We start from the raw sequence: 22,010 nt of genomic DNA, 5'->3' as shown, positions 1-22,010 counted from the left end.
GTTGCCACTTTCCGCCTGGAGGGCAGAATACTATTTTTTTGTCCGACGAAGGCGGAAAGCGGCAACTTAGTTTAGCGCAGCGGGACGAAAGTTGCCACTTTCCGCCCGGAGGGCAAAAAAAATAGTATACACTCCTCGGGAAGTAAATAAGAAAGCCTCAGATCACATGTTTGTTGACCTCGGCTTCGCCTCGGCCAACAATTACATGTGATCTGAGACATTTCTTACTTTACTTCCCTAGGTGTGTAATATACTATTCAGCAGGGATAGTATAAGGCTGAGGCCCGATAGGGCCGAGGCTTTATATCCCTGCTGCAAATAATTGTCGCCGAGACCGTATTTACGCGTGGCTTGCCCATGGTGCTTAAAAAATTTTGCGTCCTATAGCGGACGTATGCGGGTTCTTACGTGCAGGGGATACTCAATTTATAAATAAATAGCGTACGACGCCATAACCCTCTAATCCTCTTAATAAAAATACATGAAAGTCTTGAAGTTAGTCAAAGGTGCGCTTTTTAATTTAAAATGACAGTTGAAACGTAAGCTACTCGGCTGTATAGCGATTGGTGACGCTTGCGTGACATTGTCCTCGACTGTATAAAGTTCTATACAGCCTAGTAGATACTGGCGCGTACGCGTATTATTTACAAATTGAGTGTCGTCTGCGCGTAAAAACCCCCATACGTCCGCCTAGGACGAAAATATATGTATATATGAAAAATATATCAAAAATGCATGTGGGTACTCAAATGAAAGCTCTTGATGGGTATTACATCGGGATGAGCTTATTTCTTTAAAAATGTCAATACTTAAAAAAGTACAGTGCAATTTAACGAAAGTCATTATTTAATGAAGCAAAATTGTATTTATTTATAGTACACAAGTCACGGCAGTCACATAGTGACTGCAAGGTTGCTAGTTATAATTTTATTTTTGTTTATAGTACAAAATATCATTTTTTGTAGTATTTAAAATGAAATGTACTTAAATTATGATTGACATGAAAACTTAAATTAGATATTTATAGTATCGGAAGTCTTCGGACAACACTCTTGTCTTTTTGTACTTACTATTGTTTTGTAGAGAAAAAATTAATTTTGACAGTATTTATCCAATAAAATATTAATTTCATATTGTTAATAACTTAAAAACGGCAAAAATTGATAAGATAGCAAATATCAGTTGAACAAAATAAAAGTAATGGTTAAAGTTGTAAAAAATTTTATTTATTAGAAGGAGAGGTAATCTAAATCTTGAGTAATTCAGGATTCTTACAATAAACCTCTGGTGTTTTACGACGGGTAGTTCTGTGGTAAATGGAGATAGCGTGGTCTAGAGTCCAGCTGAGGTTTTAGCCATCCAGGTTTTAGCTAATTGTACCATGGGAGATGGCCATCTCACCATTTCCTTCCTCTTGGCTCAGCTCCTCCATTTCTATCTGGATTTTCTCGACCCCTTTCCTCCCTCAGAGTAAGGCTCTCCTTTTTCCTCGGGGAGTGTACGTCAGTCCTTCCGATCAATCTTGGAAGAGTAACTGACTCTTCACTCTTTCCGAAAAGTTAAATAAAGTAAATAACTAAAAAAAGTTCCACTCTTCAGAATTACTTCCAATTCAATTAAATTAATTAAAATCAAGACACTGTTTGTCCACCAAGCTCCATAATTTTAATTTAATGATTACTGCCTCCTTTATATACATTCATACGGATTCGTCTAAATTAAATTCATTAATTAAATGTGTTTTTACTTCACGGAATTAAAAAAATATCAAGTATACAGTAACAACGAATTTTAATACTTTCTTTTCCTTTTATCGCTTATGAAAGTTTCATTTCAACTGAATAAATTTAATGACATAAATGAACTTAATTATTTTGAGTTAATATTTCAAATAATTAATTTCATTAGTGATTTTTTTTAATTAATAATTAATATTAATAAAATTAATATTTTTTAAAATCTTGAATTTTTAATTTTCAGTTTCAATTCAAAATTATGCGTTAAATATATTAAAAATATTCCCCACAATTTGAATTCCAAGTTTAAAACAAAGTTATAGAACTTCTCTGTGAATTTCAAAAGTTATTATTAATAAGTCTGACTAAAATATTGAAGATTTAAGAAAATTATACACAGAAAGAAAAATTTCTTGACTGGAGAACAAAATTGTTGGCTCAACAAAATTTTCGGGTGCCTGAAGGAAGACCAAAGTTGTGTTGGCCGAAGTAAAAATTTTTCTTGAAATTCTATTCTTGGTGGAAGTAATTTTTTTTAAATTCAAATTATCATAAATACTTGATACAAAAAATTTTTATATTTGATCTAGATTTTTAGATACTTTAGGGGAGCAGCGCCACCTACTTCAGCTGAGAAAAAAATTTTCTCTCCTCAAGAAAATTTTTCTCTTGAATATTTGATACCCATTTTATATTATTTTAGCGCGCAATTATACATATTGAATGAAAAAAAATGATGAAATATTATTTGATCTTGCCATTTGACATGTTAATCAATAAAAATATTAATGAAAATTTACTTCTATCTTTATATTTAATTTTTTGGAGCAAGAGAGAAATTTTCTCAAGACAAGAAAATTTACTTCTATCAAGAACTAATTTTTTCGGAGCTTCGAGGCTGAATTTTCTCAAAACAACAAGATTTTCTTGACTTAAATAAATTTTCTTGGATCAAGATACGTATTTTTTAAAGCAAGAGTATTAATTTTGTTGGAATAAGTGAAATTTCTTGTCAAAAAAAAATTTTTTTTTCTCAAGAAAATAATTAGGAAGAAAAATATTTTCTTGGCTCCAGTGAACCTTATTTTCTGTGTACTTATTTTTTTTATAAATAACAAATTTTTCATTTAAATATTAGAACTTAAAACTTGATAAGTAATTAAAAAAAGACTTTTCCTTTTTACACTTCTACTCACGATTTGATTAAGTGATTTTCCCCCTAAATAAAAACACAAACATTTATTGCCGTAAATAGTGCAAAAAGCGCGAGCAGTAAGTAATAAATAAATAAATAAAAAGAAATAGAAGAAAATGAGTAGTGAACACCCGTAATTGTTATCACCGGACACGCGTCCTCAACGCATGCGCGGTTTACTATCAAGTCAATTCTCCTAGTGGATACGTTCATTCCGAGTCAGACAGCCGCGCGCGAGGTTTATAACAAATTTATCCCTCAGTTTGTGTTTTTTACACCACGTTTTCTTCAAACCGTCAAAAACTACTAATATTATTTAACAAAATAAATAATAATCCGCGATAGTGCTTGTCGGATAAATCGATAAAGTCAATTGATAATTGATACCATAAATTAGTGATCAGTGACGTGCTAGTGTCAAATGTGTCACGGATTATGTTATATCTTTGGTAAGTTAATTATAAGAACCAATTTATCGCCAGCCTTGAGAAATTTTTGTCATCAATTAGACTTTATATTTTATTTAATTTTATCTCTTTTTTTTTGTTTTATAAGAAATTATTAATTGCGCTTGAGAGAATAACCGACAAAGTAAATTAAAGTTGGGATGATAATGAAAATAAATAGAGGATAAAATTTTAATATATAAAAGTGTTTAAATGAAATTTCAAAATTAAACTCGTATATTAACTCAAAAGCTACAACAACAAACGGGCGAGCGCGAGTGGGGCTCCAACCTCACACAGCCGTCTTCCAAATTAAAAAGCAACATTTTACGAGCTTGGATGTCTATCTGCGTATATGTATATATCTGTATGTCTGTATATGTGTGCAGTAGCCCAAGCTCAAGACCGTTTCTTATGACGCTGTAGGATGCGATCCTAGATATCAGATTTTTCGAGGAAAATCGCCTGAGAAAGTTAAAAGCTCAACAAAATTCTGTATATTTTTTTTTTTTTTTTTTACAAACTAACTGTCTTAAAAATCAGTTTTTTTTAAATTAAAATTGAAGTAATCTTTTTAATTAAATTTTAAAATTTTGCGTAAAATTTACACATTAGATAAGAGTTTTTTGTATCACATTTATGTGCTTTACAAAGCATTAAATTATTTTTAAATATTTTTTAAATATTATAAACATTTTTCCTTACAAGCTATAATTATTATTATTATTAAAATATTAGATATCAGTCTTTGGTAAAAAATCAATTTTTAAAAAGACAAAAAATTTACACATTATTTAAATTTTATTTATTTTATTTAATCAGGTATTTATTTGTATTACTCGAATTTTCGCACTCCAAAATTCAAAAATTAATAGACACGTGGTCTGAATTTCAACACAGAAGGATTTGTTTATAGTTAAAAATATTTATTAATATTTAACAAATCATTTAATAGAAGCTATTTTTTAGTCCTTAAATATTTCTTAGTATTTAAAAAGATTTATTAATTAATTTAATAAATAAATATCAGATTTATTAAATACAAACAAATAATTTTAAATACTAAGAAATATTTGTTTAAAAGTGGTCTCTAAGAAATGATTTGTTAAATAATAACAAATATCATTTAATACAAATAAATCCTTCTATCAGTGAACTAAAAAAAAATCTGAAAGCTCAAAAATTTATCTAGTTTATTTTTAAATTCCTCAAAAGTTCAAAAATTTTGAAAATATTTAAACTGTTTTTTGCTCAACAAAATTCTTTATATTGTTTTTTTTTTTTTTTTTTTTTTTTTTCACAAACTAACTGTCTTAAAAATTAATTTTTTTTTTTAAATTAAAATTGAAGTAATCAATTTCTTAATTTATTTTTAAAATTTTGCGTAAAATTTACACTCTATTTAATTTAATCTAATTTATTTAGATATTTATTTGCATTACTCATGAAATTATTCAAATTTTCGTACTCCAAAATTAAAAAATTAATAGACACGTGGTCTGAATTTCAACTAAAAAATATTATGAAAGCTCAAAAATTTATCTAGTTTATTTTTAAGTTCAATAATTTTAAAATTGTTAAAAACAGCCAAATTTTAAAAACATTTAAACTGTAATATATTTTGAACCCTTGGTTCAATTTTGATTTTTTTGGCATCATTCGACGCAGTTTTTAAAGTTCAAAAAGTGTATACAGGGTTTTGTGTCAATTAGACGAACATTTTAAAAGTTATCTTTAAAAAACTTTGTTTCTCTCTTTAAAACTAATTAATTTCCAAACAGGGAATTTAAAAACACAACATTGAGCTTGAATAAAAGAAAGGATGATGTTTTAAAAGCAAAGTTGGAAAGAGTGTGAGGGGGTGTAATGGAAGTTGAAATTGGTTGGGCCTGTCCCGGTTGGGCAGGCACCTCTAACCCTCTTCCGCCTCTGAATTTATCCTCTTATCCTTAAGTTGCTTCACGTACATTATATTACTAGGTATTGAGTGGAGTGAGGGGGTGGGGGTGGGGGTGGGAGTGGGAGGAAAGAGCGCATTCCAGAGCGAAATAGCTTTGCAGGAGCAGCGAGCCAATGGGACCAGACACGCGTGTTTTATTTGGGGGATGTATGATTTGAGGTTTGCTTTTTTCCCGAAATTCGTATCTGCATGTTATGTGTGAGTGCGGGAATAATAGAGTGAGGAATTAGAGAGTGAAATAGAGGCTTGCTGGGTAAAAAGAGAGAGGGTGAGGAGTGAGGAGTGAGGGGTAGTTGCGCGCGCGCGGGCCGTTGATTAAAACCACCCGATGGCGTGAACGTCTGGCGGGGGGCTTAGAGAAAGATGTGAAAGTGAGTTAGAGAAAGAGGAAGAGGAAGAGGGTGCTGGGTTTGTTGAGTTGGGGGAGGGCAGGGGCTTCAGCCGAGGCGTTGCTTGCTTAATTACTAAAAGCTAATCAATTCCAGAGGAAGTAAAGTTTAAATTGCAAACTAAAGTATAGCTTCCCTTCCCCGAACGCAGTAACCTGCAAAGCGATATTACTGCTCGGTGCATTCTGTAATTAGCCTACGGTAAATTATTTAAAAGAAATTATGGACATTCTGGGTAATTAATCGTCGGTATTTTTTTTTAAATTAACTGCCATCTCCGGGTTTTTTTATTCTGCGTGATATTGATTCGGGAATGTATTTCACCTTAGACCTTTCATTTTTAATTTTTTTTAAGCGTTTGAGAGGTTTTTTTGGTTGAGAATTATTTTTGGATACTGAAAAAAAATTATTGAGTTAATAAAATATTTTATTGGTAATTTTATTTATTTTTAAATTTAATTTTAGTTAATTAAAGAAATTAAAAAAATTATTAATTGAATTATTTTATTAGTTTTAAATAAGATAAATATTTTAAAAAATAATTATGTTCTTAAATTAAAAATATTTATGTTAAATAATTTTTTTTTAGTCAATATTTTCAATGTAAAATTATTTAAAAATTTTTAATAAGAAAAAATGAAATAATTTTTCATTTTTTAAAAATATTATAGCAATTAAAAATTAAAAAATCTTAAATAATAAAGAAAATAAATTTAATTTGAGTTAAAGAAATTAAAAAATTGATTAACTTAACTACTTTATTAGTTTTAAATACGATAAATATTTTTTACAATAATTTTGTTCTTAAATCACAAATATTTCTGTTAAAAGATTTTTTTTAGTGAATATTTCAATGTAAAATTATTGCAAAATTTTTAACAAGAAAAAATGAAATAATTTTTTATTTTTTTAAAATATTACAGGAATTAAAAATTAAAAAATCTTAAATAATAAAAAAAATAAATTTAATTTAGTTAAAGAAATTAAAAAATTGATTAATTGAACTACTTAAAAAAATTTTGTTCTTAAATCCCAAATATTTCTGTTGAAAGATTTTTTTTTAGTGAATATTTCAATGTAAAATTATTCAAAAATTTCCAAGAAAAAATGAAATAATTTTTTATTTTTTCAAAATATTATTGCAAATAAAAATTAAAAAATCTTAAATAATAAAGAAAATAAAGCTATTAACAAAAATACATTATCATAAACAGAACACTAAATAATTACAATTATTTTTGTCCGTAATAAATATATAAAATTCATAAATTTTTTGTTAAAAATTTCCAACGTTTGTAATTCTTATAAGAGAGTTAATCTTTCCTCGCTTGAATAATTCCCACAATTAACTTTTTATCGATTTTAACGACAAATAAACGCGGAGGAATTTGCTTGAGAAAAATAAAAAAATTTTATTGTCATAATAATTTAATATGTACTCCGTGGGTTACGAAATAAACAATAAAATCGATGTCGTTACTGAGCGCGATTCAATTCGCAAGACACATTGCACAATTTCACATACAATTTTACGGGAGAACGACCAGGGCTTCTATTTACTTCATGGGTCTCTTAAATCCCTGGGAAATGCTGTCGTATATAAAACTATAGGTACATATACACAGACATACATATATAAATACACAACAACACAACAGTAGCCATCTTATGTACTGATAGTTCCATTCAGCCACTATAGTCGATGATATCGTACAAGAAAAAAACACAGTGACTTGTCCGCTTACAGAAATAAATATAAATAAAAATAATAAGGCTAAAGGTATACACAGAGTATGAAAATCGATTTATTTTTTTTTATTTACTAACAGGTCATAAAAAAGCTAGAGTAAGAAAATGGAAAACTTAATGCTGGTATTTATTATTATTATTTATAAGTAAAGCATTGGTGTCCAGTGAAGTGTGATGTCTTAGATTAAAATTACTTAATTTTTAATTTTTTAACTAAGTATTTAGAGCGTGGTCATGCAATGAATTAACTTATAATTGTAATTGTAATTATACAGACATTATTGGTTGATTTTATCGAATTGGTATTGGTGGGAGGGACATAATAGCTGAAGACTGCTCAGAACCCATCCTCGGTCCTCGTTTTTTACTTTTCGAGTAAAAAGTTAAATGGATAGTATAGCTTGGTATATAAAATAGGGCGAGGGGGAGGAGATTGAGGAGATTGAGGAGACGAGAGAAAGACAGAGAGGAGGGCGAAGTAATTTTATTTTGCTGGCTTTACACTGTGGCCAGTAAAGCAATTACATTAGAGAAAAGTACGTTAGTGGTTGTTTCTTCTTCAGTATATTTATATTTCTATATATGTATAATATCTATGTATATGCCAACGACCTCATCGATTATATTTTATCTATAGAGCACGAGGGAGAGTCGGGCTTCTTGAATACATGTCTTCAATTTTGAATTCTTCTGTCAAAAATATAAACGATGAAATTTTGAAAAAATTTTTTTGAATTGTTATTTAGAGATAACTTTTTAACTAGTTGGCTGATTGACTCAAAACCTTGTATCGGCTTTTTGAGCTTGAAAATCTGCAGTGAATGCTGCCAAGAAAATTGAAATCGATTGATGTGTTCAAAAGATATTGCAGTTTGAAGTTTTTAAAATTTAGCTGCTTTTGGAAAAATTCTCAACATTGAGCCTTAGAATTTTTGTAATTGAATTTTATATTGTGTCTATTAATTTTTAAGAAATAAATTAAAAAATTCATAATTTTACTTTCTTTAAAATAAAAACTAATTTAATCGATTGCTTTGAAGAGCTCAAAAATATATTAGTAAATTTTCAAGAACTTTAAAATTTATAAATCGTTTATTAAAATTTTTTTTTTGTATAAAAATTGTCTCAAATTTATTTATATACTTGCAAATTTGTCTAAAAAAATATCTGATAATTTCTCAGTCAAAAATAGAACCTTAAAATTAAAAAAAACTATCAAAAATATTAAAAAAAACTTTAAATATTCAATTTTTATCTAAAACCGTCATGAATTTGCTCAAAAATCATTTTACCAAAAAAAAAAAAATTTGTTTTGATTTGGAAGAATCACCACTAAAAATAACCTTGTAGCTAGTAGTGCCCACCCTCGAGCCCTCGGTATGGTATCTTGATACTTTTTCCATCCACTGAAATTGATATTACTTTGGTAGAGGCGTGTGTACTTGTACCGGGGATCCATCTAGCCTATAAATTTTTAACGGCGTAAAACTTTCTATCTCATACTATACTATACAACACTACACTGTACACTGTACACTGTACACATACTCACAACTCAGAAAGCCCGCGAGTTCTTGCGCACGTCGGAGGGGGTAGTTTGAGAGCTTGCATTCGGAAAATTGAACTCTTCGCCTCGGAGATGCGTTACCGAGATTCGCTTTTCCGATAACCCAGATAAAAAAATTCCATTATATATTATATATCTACTACCACTACTACTTCTTCTTCTTCTTCTTCTTCTTCAGCTACACCCACTTAAGGTTATAAGGTTATACTGTGATACATCTACCGCGCAGACAACTAAACAGGAGAAAGACGGAGGTAATATTATTGTTTCTCAAAGAAACCCAGCGAAAGAATTGACATTATGATAAATGGCAATATTCACATGAATAAATTTCATTGTGGTCAATAAACTCGCTCGGTACTCAGTGTTCGTTGTATTATATCAATTCTAATAATCGAATTGACAATTTACTATTCATCAGTATTATTACTATTATTATTGTTGTTGTTGGTATTAATTTTCATATATATTGATATTGTATAGATACAGCCGGGTATGTTAAATGTGTCGATGGAAACATCATTTTCCCTTATTCAATGTTCATCGATGACTCGGATTAAAATTTAATTACTGTGGGTATTAATTGAACACAGTGACAAAGATTATGTGTCGGGAGGCTTATTCATAACTTGTAACATACACCTACATATCAATCAATTTATTGTCACTAAAAAAAAATTATTTTGAGTCTTTTTTAAAGAAATTCTTTTTTTAGCGAAAAAAAAAAAATTTCGAAATTTTTCACCAGCAATTTTTTTTCCGGGAAGATTGTTATTAGTTAAATCGAAAAGGAAACGAATCAACCATGAATTTTGTATCTTAATTTAGTTGCTACGAAAATATTTATTTATAAACTTGATACTAAACTACTACACTGATAAGAAAAATATTTTATTGCATGCCTCATAAGCGAAGCGGATGAGGTTGTGCTCTACACTCGCCTTACAAAAATCAAGCGATTTCTTGAACTAAAATTGTCTCTATTTATTTTCTATCGCACTTGTAGAACAATATTTACATATAAATGTAATGGAAAAACACTAGTTTCAACACTTATGACATTTTTTAAAGACATTTTGCTTTTTAAATAAATAAAAAAAATGTTTAAAAAAATTATTCCGTGGACGTCCGGCTGTCAAATGTATGTATGAAAACTGGCGTGGTCACGATAACTCCCGAAAAACTTAACTGATCAAGTCCATTTATTTTTTATACGCTTCAGTATGATTTAAAACTAAGTCCTTTCGAGGATCACGGTCTAATTCAATGTAGTTTATTTATAATTAGCAATAAACTAAAAATCCACTAACCGTTTGTATATCTATATCTATGTAAATAAGGTTCGTTTACAATACATGCGTAGTGCCTTTCTTTTTTGGGTGGACAGTGGCGCGAAAGATTTAAAAGTATTTTTATTTTATTTTAATCAATTTTATTATGGAAAATGAGATTATGAGGCGTGCACTTTTGGATTTTTCAAACTTTTATTAACTCTTAAGTAGGAAGAAGATTTATCGTTCATGCGCCATTTATTGGAGATTTTTGAAACTAAATTTAGTCAAAAAAATTATGTGGGCCTATAAAGTTTACTCAGGACATATTAAGAATTTTTTTTTCGGTACAGTCAGTTAATATTAAGTTTTCTAAAAATTTTAAAAAATACATCAAAGCATGTAAAGTATATTTAAAAGTATACTTAAATTTGACGTTTCTATAAATATCTCGGTCATGTTGTGTTGGAAAATAAATAATACAATGGCTAGAGCGTGTAATTTATTATTAAATGGCTTTGATACTCGTTTTACATTACAAGTAAAAACATAACACGTTTTTTATATTTAGAGTAAATACTGTTTTGTTAGGACGTAAAAAACGTAAGTCACCTTTCCAGTACAAGTCTTAATTAAGATTTCTCGGAAGTTGTTCACGTTTATTTTTTCAGTAGTCGAGTTTGTTTTAAATTTTATTGTGTCAATATCAAACAGTTTTTTTTTTAATAAATAAAATAAAAATAAAAAAAATAGTATAAAAATTAAAGTAGCTTGTTGACAATAACTTAAGCTTGAATAGTAACCAAAAAAAATTTTTTTCGATCAATGACTTGAACATAATTAATTTTTTTAATTTATTTTTCAGAGATAAAAATATAATTCTCTAAAAATAAAAAATTTCTTTAAAAATAAAAAAGTCCAATTTAAAATAAAACATAAAAAGTCAAAAAACTTCTAATCTATAAAAAAGATAATAAAAAAACAAACTATAATTGTCCATTAGCGACTTCCTCTTATCACTATCACCAGAAATTAAAAAGACATTACTTAGACCGTTAAAAATAGAACTGATCATTGACCTTGCCTCGAGCATTATAAATTAGTTCGATCATTTATTTCAAAAAAAGATCACCGACACCTGTACACAATTGTATTTATAAAACCAAACGTTTTTCCCAAATTTTTTGTATTTTTTCGATATCCCGAGCCACCGAATTGGATTTTTAATCGGTGCGCACTCGCCGGAAAATAGCCACTTCGCCTTGCTACGCCGTGTCTATAAATGCTCGACCACTTGTTTCCTCCCTTCACTATAACTATCACTATTACCATTGTATAGACTTTTTCTTCACACAAACAATTCTCTACACATACTCATAAAATACAACTTTATTCTTTTTTATGTAATGTAGTATTACATTTAATTTTATGCTGAAATTCACAGTTTAGTAACACAATAATAAAATTCAACCAAAAACTTTGATCATAAAATACTTTTCAATGCTTTGCTTTTTGAGGCGTGAAATAAACTCTGCAAAAATAATTTAAACGCACGCGTTAATTTTCTGTCTTATTAGTTCTTTAATTTTAATTTTTAATTGATATTAAATCATCATAAAATAATTTTTGGAAAATTAATTAATTAATTAATTATTAAAAAAAAATTGGACTTCTTACAATTAAAATAAACCATTTATTTTTAATTAAATAATTAATGTAATAATAATTATAAATATAAAACAATTTTTATTTATAAAAGTCTCTTTTTCTATATAATATAAAAAATTAAACAAAAAAATAATTTTGAGAAAGAATTTTTTTAATATTTTAATAAAAAAAATTTAATTTAACTTTTGAAAACTATTCAAGTAAAAATTCTAAATTTAGAAAATTTTATATTGATAAAAAACAATAATTTTAAAAAAAAAAAAAAGAAAATTAAATTCAAAAATTTAACTGCTGACTTGAAACCTTTTTTCACCCTATCCATTATCTAAAAAGCAATGAAAAAGGTTCACAATAGCTCGTCAACAGACGCGTCAACCCAAGTGTAAATAAATAGACTGGGTATCCCATTTGGAAGATTAGAATCAAATATAATTTTCCAGCGACCACGGCACGGGGATAAATAAAATAAGAACGAGGGTGTCTTACTAAACTTGATAAAAATCATTAAATTAATTTTTTCCCAAACTTTATTTATATTTAATATAATATATAATGATACTATTACTGATAAAATTTTGCTCATCATTGTATTTCATATAACATTATTTTTAAATAAACTGAAGCCACAACAAAGAGACCTTATTATACTTACACCTTCACCTATACACACACTTTCCATCATTGTCCTTTATTCCTCTCTCTTCTCGTTAAAGACCAATTCTCCAGTTTAATTAAAATTTTCCCGAACGGAAGTAAGAAGTAATTATGAAATTTTTATCGTAGCTTACTTTTCATTGGCTCTACTTCTACTCTACTTTACTCCAGTGTAGTATACCCGCGTGAACTAAGATTAACCGATAAATTGTATTTTATTTCTTATTTTTGCTAATTTCGCAGTGGACAAGTTTGACCTCTTTTTAATTTTAAATTTTTTTTCTTAGTCGAGCATTTCTTCTTTCTTTAATTAAAGGTTTATTAAAAATTTTCCGTTAGTAAATAATCATCCATTCGTTTTGATAAGACACGTATTAGAATTTCCCATGAAAAAAATCGTCCACTGAAAGAAGGATTTATTAACTGTTAATAAATTAATTTATTTGAAAACAATTTAATTTATTAAATTTTAATAATTATTTTTTAACATTCAATAAATATTTATTTGGGAGGAAAGTAAATTTATTAACAGTTAATAAATATTTATTAATAATTAAAAAATATTTATTAACATTTAATGAATCTTATTTATTAAATAATTTATTAACTGTTAAAAAATCATTTATTAAAAGTTAATAAAGCTTATTAAATATAAACAAATACTTTTATCAGTCTAAAAATTGTAGATCATCCAATTATATATCAAAAATATTTTCACCTTTTTTTTCAAATTTTATTTCTGAAACTTAATTCTCTGGTAGGGAGAAGATTTAGCAACAATGCGCCATCTATTGGAAATTTTAAATACTACTTATATGAAAAAGCTTATGTATGACCATATTGGGCCATGCGTGGGTATATTAAGTCATATGTGTTTAAATATGGCCATATATTGTCAAGTTAAAATATTTTTCCTGCACGGGAAAAAATTTCTGGGAAAATTTACGATACAACTATTGTAAAGCTGGACTATACTTTTATTACTATTAATTGTCAAATATGTTAGAAGAAAAAATACTATTTACTCATGAAAAATTACGATATTACTATTGTAAAAAGTAAGAGATGAAAATTTCCAGTGCTGCCTTTGTATCTTTTCAATAGAACTATAGCAAATTTTACAATAGTTGAATTGGAATGTTTCTCAATTAGTGTGAGTGATGGCCGTGACAGCGCTAGACTCCGAGTTTATGTAAATGTTAAATGATAAGGGTCTTAGTTTACCTCGGATAGCGTAGAGGGAGAGTCTCTGGCTACCAGCACAGGGTTCTGGGTTCGATTCCCAGATAACACGAAAATGTCGGTTTCTTTTTTCGATTACTGTACAGGTACCAATTAGTCCAACCTTCTATCTCTCTCCCTCCCTAATATTTCTTTTAAAAAAACCAACTGTGAATTTTTACAATAGTTGAATTGTAAAGTTCACAAACACATATTGTATAATTTGCTCTATAGTATTCGACTTTTTAAGACTCTTGCTAGTCTTATTTGTTGGATAAAATTTACAATAGTAGATCGTAAAAATTACTAAATGAGAAGTATAGTCCACCGTTACTATTTTATTTAGTAAAAATTACAATAGTAAAATAGTAATAACTTCAATTTTCTTTCCGTGTGGTTTATAAAATACATTAATTTATTTAAAAGTAATTTTCTCTCCAAAACTTTTTTACTTTTCACTTAAAATCTTTCGGTATCTAAAACAAGATCTTTATGTTGATCTGTAACGCGTGGACAAAAAATATTGAAAATAAATAAACTCAAGAGACTATTTACGGGTTCCATTAGAAACCTGTCAGCTTTCAGTGATCCCTTTGGTGTTTGTGAGTATTGCTACTATTTACAGTGTACTATAGTATAGTATATGTATATCCGTATACGGACAGGAAGAATGAGGTCTTTGCGAGTTGAGCTTTTCTCAGTATAAGGCACATTGAGATCGTGTAGCTCGTTATGAACCTCGTGGTATATTATAGTATTCTATTTCCATTACGATGGTGATCTTTCGATCCACGTGGTCTCTCTTTATTGCCACCACGTGTGGATTCTATTCACCAGTTCTTTTCTCCTTCATATACACAATATATATGGATGTGTGATATAGTGTCACTAAATTTCTACCCTACGGCGGCTTGTCCATGGAGAAATACTTAAATGTATATATATTTTCATGTTACATTATCTGATTTTTTGTACTTTTGTGGTAATACCTATAAATAAAAATGATGTTATTGCATGGAGCGTAATAGTTCAGTATTACAGTATGACAAAATATTATTATTAACAGTTTCATTACTTAAATTTTTGATTATATTTAAATTTTCTAATTTTTGATTAATTATTTTGGTAAAAAATTTATTTTAATTATTAATTTTAAAATCAGTAAAAATTTATTCTATTTTATTTTTTTATTAAAAATGTGATAATTTTTCCTTAAAAAATTTTTTATTCATACTTTTAAATATTTAAAATTTTATTGAATATTTTTAATGGAAAAAAATGTAACAATTTTAATTAATAATTTTTTTGAAAGGTTCTTTAATCATTTTTAACATTTTTTTTTCATCGCAAAAATTTTTAAATAAAAAAAATTATAAGAGGGTTTGTAAAAAAAATAATTTATAATATGAGATGAGTAAATTTAAATTTACAATGTCATAAGTTATGAATAAAATGAATATTAAAGTTATTAAAATAAATATCAATTATATCTGAAAAAATAAATGGAACTAATTGATAATGATAATAAACTGTTGGTTCTGGCAAATGGAAAATATTAAAAGAGAAAAAGAGAGAGAGAGTAAAAATAAATCTTGATTTAAAAAAAAAGTAAATGAAAGCTCTGGGTGATAATTAAAAATAAAACCCAGTAATAAATTAACGTAAAAATGAATATTAAAAAATAAATAAATAGAGTAATTAAACTGTTGAGTGGCGAAATCTAATCAATTTATTTTTAATTAAAAGAATGTAACAATATTGTTAAAAGGATCCAATTAATAAAAAACAATAAATAATTATCTTTTCAATATATTTATCGCAGCAGCAGCCGCGGTGCCAGTGGTAAATTAATTAAAATTTCATGAAAGAAAAACGGATGCGCTTCGGCTGCCGATGAGTAATGGTTTTTAATCATCGGATAATGAGCCGTCGCTTGTTTCCCAAAACAAAATTAAACCGATGCGGTGACGGCGCAGCTGACGCGTACAATGAAAAGTGTATTACGATACATACACACAATGTGTCTATAGATACTAATACTAACTCTGTGTATTATATTTTTTAATAATTGAAAGTAAGAAAGAGGGGCTTTGCCAATTAGACTTTTTCTTTTTACTTAAAATTAAATTGCATTAATTTCATCATAGAATAAATTTGATTTTAATTCATTAAGAGTATTTTTTTCAAAATTGTATTTTATTGTTTTCAAAGAAGAGTAGTTTCTAGTAAACTAGAAAAAATAATTATTAGCGCGCCCTAAGGAGTGTCTTTAATTAGTTGATTCCGATAAATTTTAATCAATCAAGTTTGGTTCCATTTAATAATTGTTTTTACACAATTAATTTTTTTCAAGATTCAAAATTTTACTCTTGCTTCAAGAAATTCATGAATTTATCCAGAAAATTAATTTTTTGAATAAGCAGAGAATTATTTAGAAGAATTTTACTCTATCCAAGTACTTTATTGTTTTTTAAGAAGATACACTGATACTTCGCCCAAGAATTTCTATTGGATCAAGAGACGTGGTAACGTCGGTCCAAGATTTTACCGACCTGTTTCAAGAGTTCCGTAAGAAACAACAAATTCTCGAATTTCTAGTACTCTCTGCACCATCAAAAAATTCTTGAATACTTTTCAGAATATGTTCAAGCTAAAATTTTGTTTTTCTAAAAGATTTTTTTGGTATTTCGAATAAAAAAACTTTATTTTTAACCAAAAATCTAGAATTCTTAAAAGAAAACAAAATTATTTTTAGTTTTAGATAATTGTTGTTGGTTTTTGAATTTTCTGTATCGACTGAAGATAATATTCTCTTTAATCAAGTGACAATAGTTATCAACCGAAGATAAAGATCTCTTGAGCCAAGAAGTCAGAATTAAAGGCAAGAAATTGTTGAAGCAAAACAACCGGTTGTCTTTTAAAATCTTGGATCTAAAATGTTTTAAATTTTAATAATGATTTCCAATGACTGATATTTCAATAAATACGCCAAATTTTCTTCAAATTGTGACACAAAATTGAGTACAATATTAGACAGATAACAATCTAGAAGAATTTTATTCTAACGAAGCACTTTACTGTTTTCAAACAAGATATATTGATACTTTGCCCAAGAATTTCTATTGGATCAAGAGACGTGGTAACGTCGGTCCAAGATTTTACCGACCTGTTTCAAGAGTTCCGTTAGAATCAACAAATTCGCGGATTTCTGCTACTCTCTGCACCATCAAAAAATTCTTGAATACTTTTCAGAATATGTTAAAGCTAAAATTTTATTTTTCTAAAAGATTTTTTTGGTATTTCGAATGCAGATACTTTATCTTTAACCAAAAATCTAGAATTCTTGAAAGAAAACGAAATTATTTTTAGTTTTAGATAATTGTTGTTGGTTTTTGAATTTTCTGTATCGACTGAAGATAATATTCTTTTTAATCAAGTGACAATAGTTATCAACCGAAGATAAAGATCTCTTGAGCCAAGAAGTCAGAATTAAAGGCAAGAAATTGTTGAAGCAAAACAACCGGTTGTCTTTTAAAATCTTGGATCTAAAATGTTTTAAATTTTAATAATGATTTCCAATGACTAATATTTCAATAAATACGCCAAAATTTCTTCAAATTGTGATACAAAATCGAGTACAATATTAGACAGATAAAAAATTCCAATCAATCGACTTCCAACAAACACCCAGAGCCACGAATTAATGATAATAATAATAAGTAAAATCAGAAGCTTAATAGGAAATAGAATAAAAGAATTTTATTTTTGGACGAAGATAGTTATTCTATCAATTTACGAAACAACTGCATTGAGCTCCAACTGTACTGTAATATTAATATCGTAATTAATATAAAGTTAATTTGTAAGCGTAGTATCCCCAAACTGACGACCCCTCATAATTGATCGGCGAAGTAAAAAAGTACTATTGTATCTTCCTGTCGAGCAACTCCCTTCATTCCCAATTCCGTAAAAAATAATAAATAAAATAATTCCAATCTGATGACATGATAAATCAATTAAATCGGTCATATCATAATTGCTTTATAACATTGTATTTTAGGAACAAAAAGTTCGACTGCGGGTCGCGAATAAATAAATAATGAAAAACTAAAAATATTTTGACATTGGTGAATTTTTTTAATCGAACGTAACGGCCTTAAGCTATGAGCTTGTCGATCGTCGAACGCGTCGGATCGGATGCCCCGATAGGAAATATTAATTTCACTAACTCACCCTTGCTTCTAGGCTCGCTGACGCCTCCGATCTCTCTCCCTTCTCTTTTTCTCTCTCTATCGTCCGTATATTTTTTATTTCGGTGAATATCCACTTCTCTGTTCCTTGCCCGGCTCACCCGTACTTTCATCCTGCACCCTCCGGTCGAACAATGTTTTCCAATTAACTTTATTTGAAATGGAGCCACGAGCGTCGTCCGCTGTCCAGCACCGCCGCCAGCAGCTTCCACGTTGAATTTTATGTACGTAAAAAAGCACTCGGCCAACGACAATCATTTTTTTAAACTTTTTTTACAATTTTTAAAATACCTCTAACAACCTTTGACAATCAGCTATAGATCCGACTAAATTAAACTCGGATTTTAAATTCATAGATAGATATACACATCCTTTTTTATTTCATACCCACTTCACTTTACTTTACTTTGGTAGAGGGAACCTATAACGTATTACTTTTTTTCTCTTACAGCAGTTAAATGTAATCTTTCTTTTTTTATTTAATATTGAATTCCAAATAAAACTTTTTAATGTCATTCATTTAAAAAAAAAAACATAAATTCATTTTTACTATACTTAGTATCGGTGTAGGGCTTATATTTTTTGTACAACACATAGTGAGAAAGTTCCCACGTATCTACGCACTTATATGTTTACGTTCAATTATCTATATCATTAAAAGAATAAGCAAAACTTTGTGGCGAGAGTATTTATATAATAAAATGGGTTTTTATGGTAAAATTTGGTATCATTAGAAAGGTCTTGGTTTGGAGTTGTGCCTTTTCAAGGTTTCATATCATTCTCACCAATAGTCAATTTATTATGAAGTATTTAGACTGCATTCGAAAACGCTCTAGATACATAATTAAGAAATGACCTTGTATCTTGTGAACTATTGACATTTTTAAAGATATAAGCTCATCCCGATGTTACACTCATTAAGACCTATCATTTGAGTACTCACATCAATTTTTCATATATTTATATAAATTATATATATATGTATATATGAAAAATATATGAAAATGCATGTGGGTACTCAAATGAAAGCTCTTGATGAGTGTAACATCTGAATGAGCTTACATCTTTAAAAATATCAATAATTAAGAAGTGACCTTGTATTTTTTCAACTATTGACATTTTTAAAAATATAAGCTCACCCCGACATTACACTCATCAAGATCTTTCATTTGAGTACCCATATCAATTTTTCATATATTTATATATATTATATATATGTACATATGAAAAATATATCAAAATGCATGTGGGTACTTAAATGAAAGCTCTTGATGAGTATAACATCGGGATGAGCTTATATCTTTAAAAACGTCAATAGTTAAGAAAGTACAGGGCATTTTAACAAATATCTTGGGAACTTGACATTTTTAAAGATATAAGCTCATTCTGATGTTACATTCATCAAGACCTTTCATTTGAATACCCACATCAATTTTTCATATATTTATATATATCATATATATGTATATATGAAAAATATATTAAAATGCATGTGGGTATTCAAATGAAAGCTCTTGATGAGTATAACATCGGGATGAGCTTATATTTTTAAAAACATCAATATTTAAGAAAGTACAGTGCAATTTAATAAAAGTCATTATTTAATGAAGCAAAATTTTATTTATTTATAGTTCACAAATCACGGCAGTCACATAGTGACTGCAAGATTGCTAGTTAATCTTAAAAAAAAATTGAATAATCAAAAAAAATTTTATTATTATAAATAAATATATTTTAATACATAAAAATATTTTTTTTCTCCATACAAATTTTAACAAGCGAGATTAATATAGTTTTAAAAATTCATTTTAATTGATTGTTAGCAGATGATAATAAATTTAAAGAGTTTATATTATTAATCTCTTCATAATGTCTTCTATCATAACCTTATCCTTTTCAATTTAAAAAAATCAGTTTTAAAATGGAGCTTGTACGTATTGTAGTGGGATTAAAACTTCATATGAGTACATAGCTTATGTAAATATTGCTATAATACTAAAATATATTTATATCGACGTCGAGCTTATTATTTTTTTTTTTTTTTTTAATGTAATATACTTAATTAACTTCCTGTATTTAATTATCATAAAAGTTAGTATAGATAAATGAGTGGCTCGAAACAGGTAATAGATATTAAACCTCAAAGATACGAAAACCGAAAAATGAAAGATATAAAAGGGGAAATTAGGGACAGAGTACGAAGGGGGAGATTTATTCCAGCGAGTAGTTACCCTCTACTCAGCAATATAAAGTTAGTAACATTCGATCTCATAACGTTGAAAGTTAATTCCTTTCGGCATTAATACGGTGAGTGCATCCCCGAGTAATGAGATTGCGTTGATCGGGGGTTGAGGGACTCGGGACAGGAGTGATGGAGCTAACGGGGACAGGGGCCGAGGGAGAGGAGAGAGGGGAGATGTTACCAACTACGGACACACTTTGATAGATAGAGGGGGTTGTATTAGATGATGTAAGGGCTTGGTTATAAAGCTTTCGCGTAATAATAACCTATTGTCTAACTATATATTCTATATCTACGTCTATATCTGTACCAATAATAATTATAATGATTATAATAATAATAATGACTATTCTCAGTATGTTTCAACCTCATTTTGTTCCGCAATTTCATTACATACGCGTCCTTCACTATTCGTACGGTCTCTTGTAATATTATACGTTAAAATAATTTCATTGAGGGGAGTATAATCAAACCGAGTAGAGCTGAGTACAGTAAAATGGATGTGACCGAGTATTAAAAAAGAGAAAGATATTATTACTTTACTTTACTTTATTTTATTCTTCTCCACATGTCTGACGATGTTAAACCTTTTTTTTTAAATTTACTTTTAGCCCCAGGCCCTTTTTTTTATTCAAGGAAAATTTTTTATTAGCTTCGCTGGAAAATTTTGAATTTTATGGTAATGACAATAATTATTACCATAATTTAATTAATTTACGATACTCCTGAATACAATAGTTGTCTCAGTTAAAAATATACTAATTATTATTTTTCAGATTTTTTTTTAAATTTTCCTTATAGAAAAAGCTAGCTGTTACTCGCCCACTCCGCTGGGCGCTTTATAGAATTGCATTTTTAGATCTAAACTTGAAATTTAATTAGAGTATTGTTTTGACTTGTACAGATTCCCAATTCTACACAGTAAAAAATTTTGCGTCATTGCGTCAAAAAATTTTGTGTTAAAAATTTTTATGTTAAATATGACGCAAAATTTTTTACTGTGTATCGAATTGGCATGCACCTTTTATCCATGTAATTATTATAGCTAATATTAATTGTAACTTTCAATGTGCAATCATTATAACATTCCCGTATCTTTCTTACAAAAATGAATAATAATTGATTTGAAAAAAAAAATTTGTTATGAGCATTGAAAGTTTCAGTTAAAGAAATTGCAGGTCTCCTAAGTGAAGAAATCTGCCTAGTATGTAAACATAACCAATAGAATTAAAAAATTTATTTTAAACAAATGACAATCGAATAGAATAAATTTAGTTACAATAAAAATTCATTATTTCTAAGTCAAAAAAATATAGATTCCGGATAAGTAATCACCACCATATCATATACTAAAACTTTCTTCGAAACACGCTGCATCTTATTGTATAAGTATTATTCCGATCGGTTCAGTAGTTTTCGCAGTATAACCGGACAAAAAAACTAGCCCTCCATTTATTAGCATAGATAATTATCTTTTTAAATTGATTAAAATTTTAATTTATCCGTAATGAAATTTTTTAATGTGGCTTAATATAAAAATTGGCCATATCAACTCATATATTGATACATCAGTACAATCTATGGCTTAATATTATCACATCAGGTCTAGAATGCTCATAAACGCTGATATATAATTTTTTTTTTAAAAAGAACTTTTGAAAA

At 28.1% G+C, this 22,010-nt stretch overlaps 1 protein-coding gene across 2 annotated transcripts in view; it reads left to right on the top strand.

Moving 5' to 3' along the window:
* Positions 1-22,010, top strand: part of LOC123268222 (LIM domain only protein 3-like) — a 156,573-nt gene that overhangs the window by 69,736 nt on the left and 64,827 nt on the right. Inside the window, exon 1 of one of the 2 annotated variants that reach the window (XM_044733153.1) lies at positions 3,141-3,380. The exons of the other annotated variant lie outside the window; for it this stretch is intronic. The gene's annotated coding sequence lies outside the window, so the exon portion shown is untranslated. Of the gene's footprint in view, positions 1-3,140; positions 3,381-22,010 lie in introns of those variants that run through there. 2 annotated transcript variants of the gene reach the window in all.

This window comes from Cotesia glomerata, linkage group LG6 (assembly GCF_020080835.1).
Source record: "Cotesia glomerata isolate CgM1 linkage group LG6, MPM_Cglom_v2.3, whole genome shotgun sequence".
NCBI lineage: Eukaryota > Metazoa > Arthropoda > Insecta > Hymenoptera > Braconidae > Cotesia > Cotesia glomerata.
Note: the sequence above shows the minus strand (reverse complement) of the source record. Positions and strands in the feature narration are given on the sequence as shown.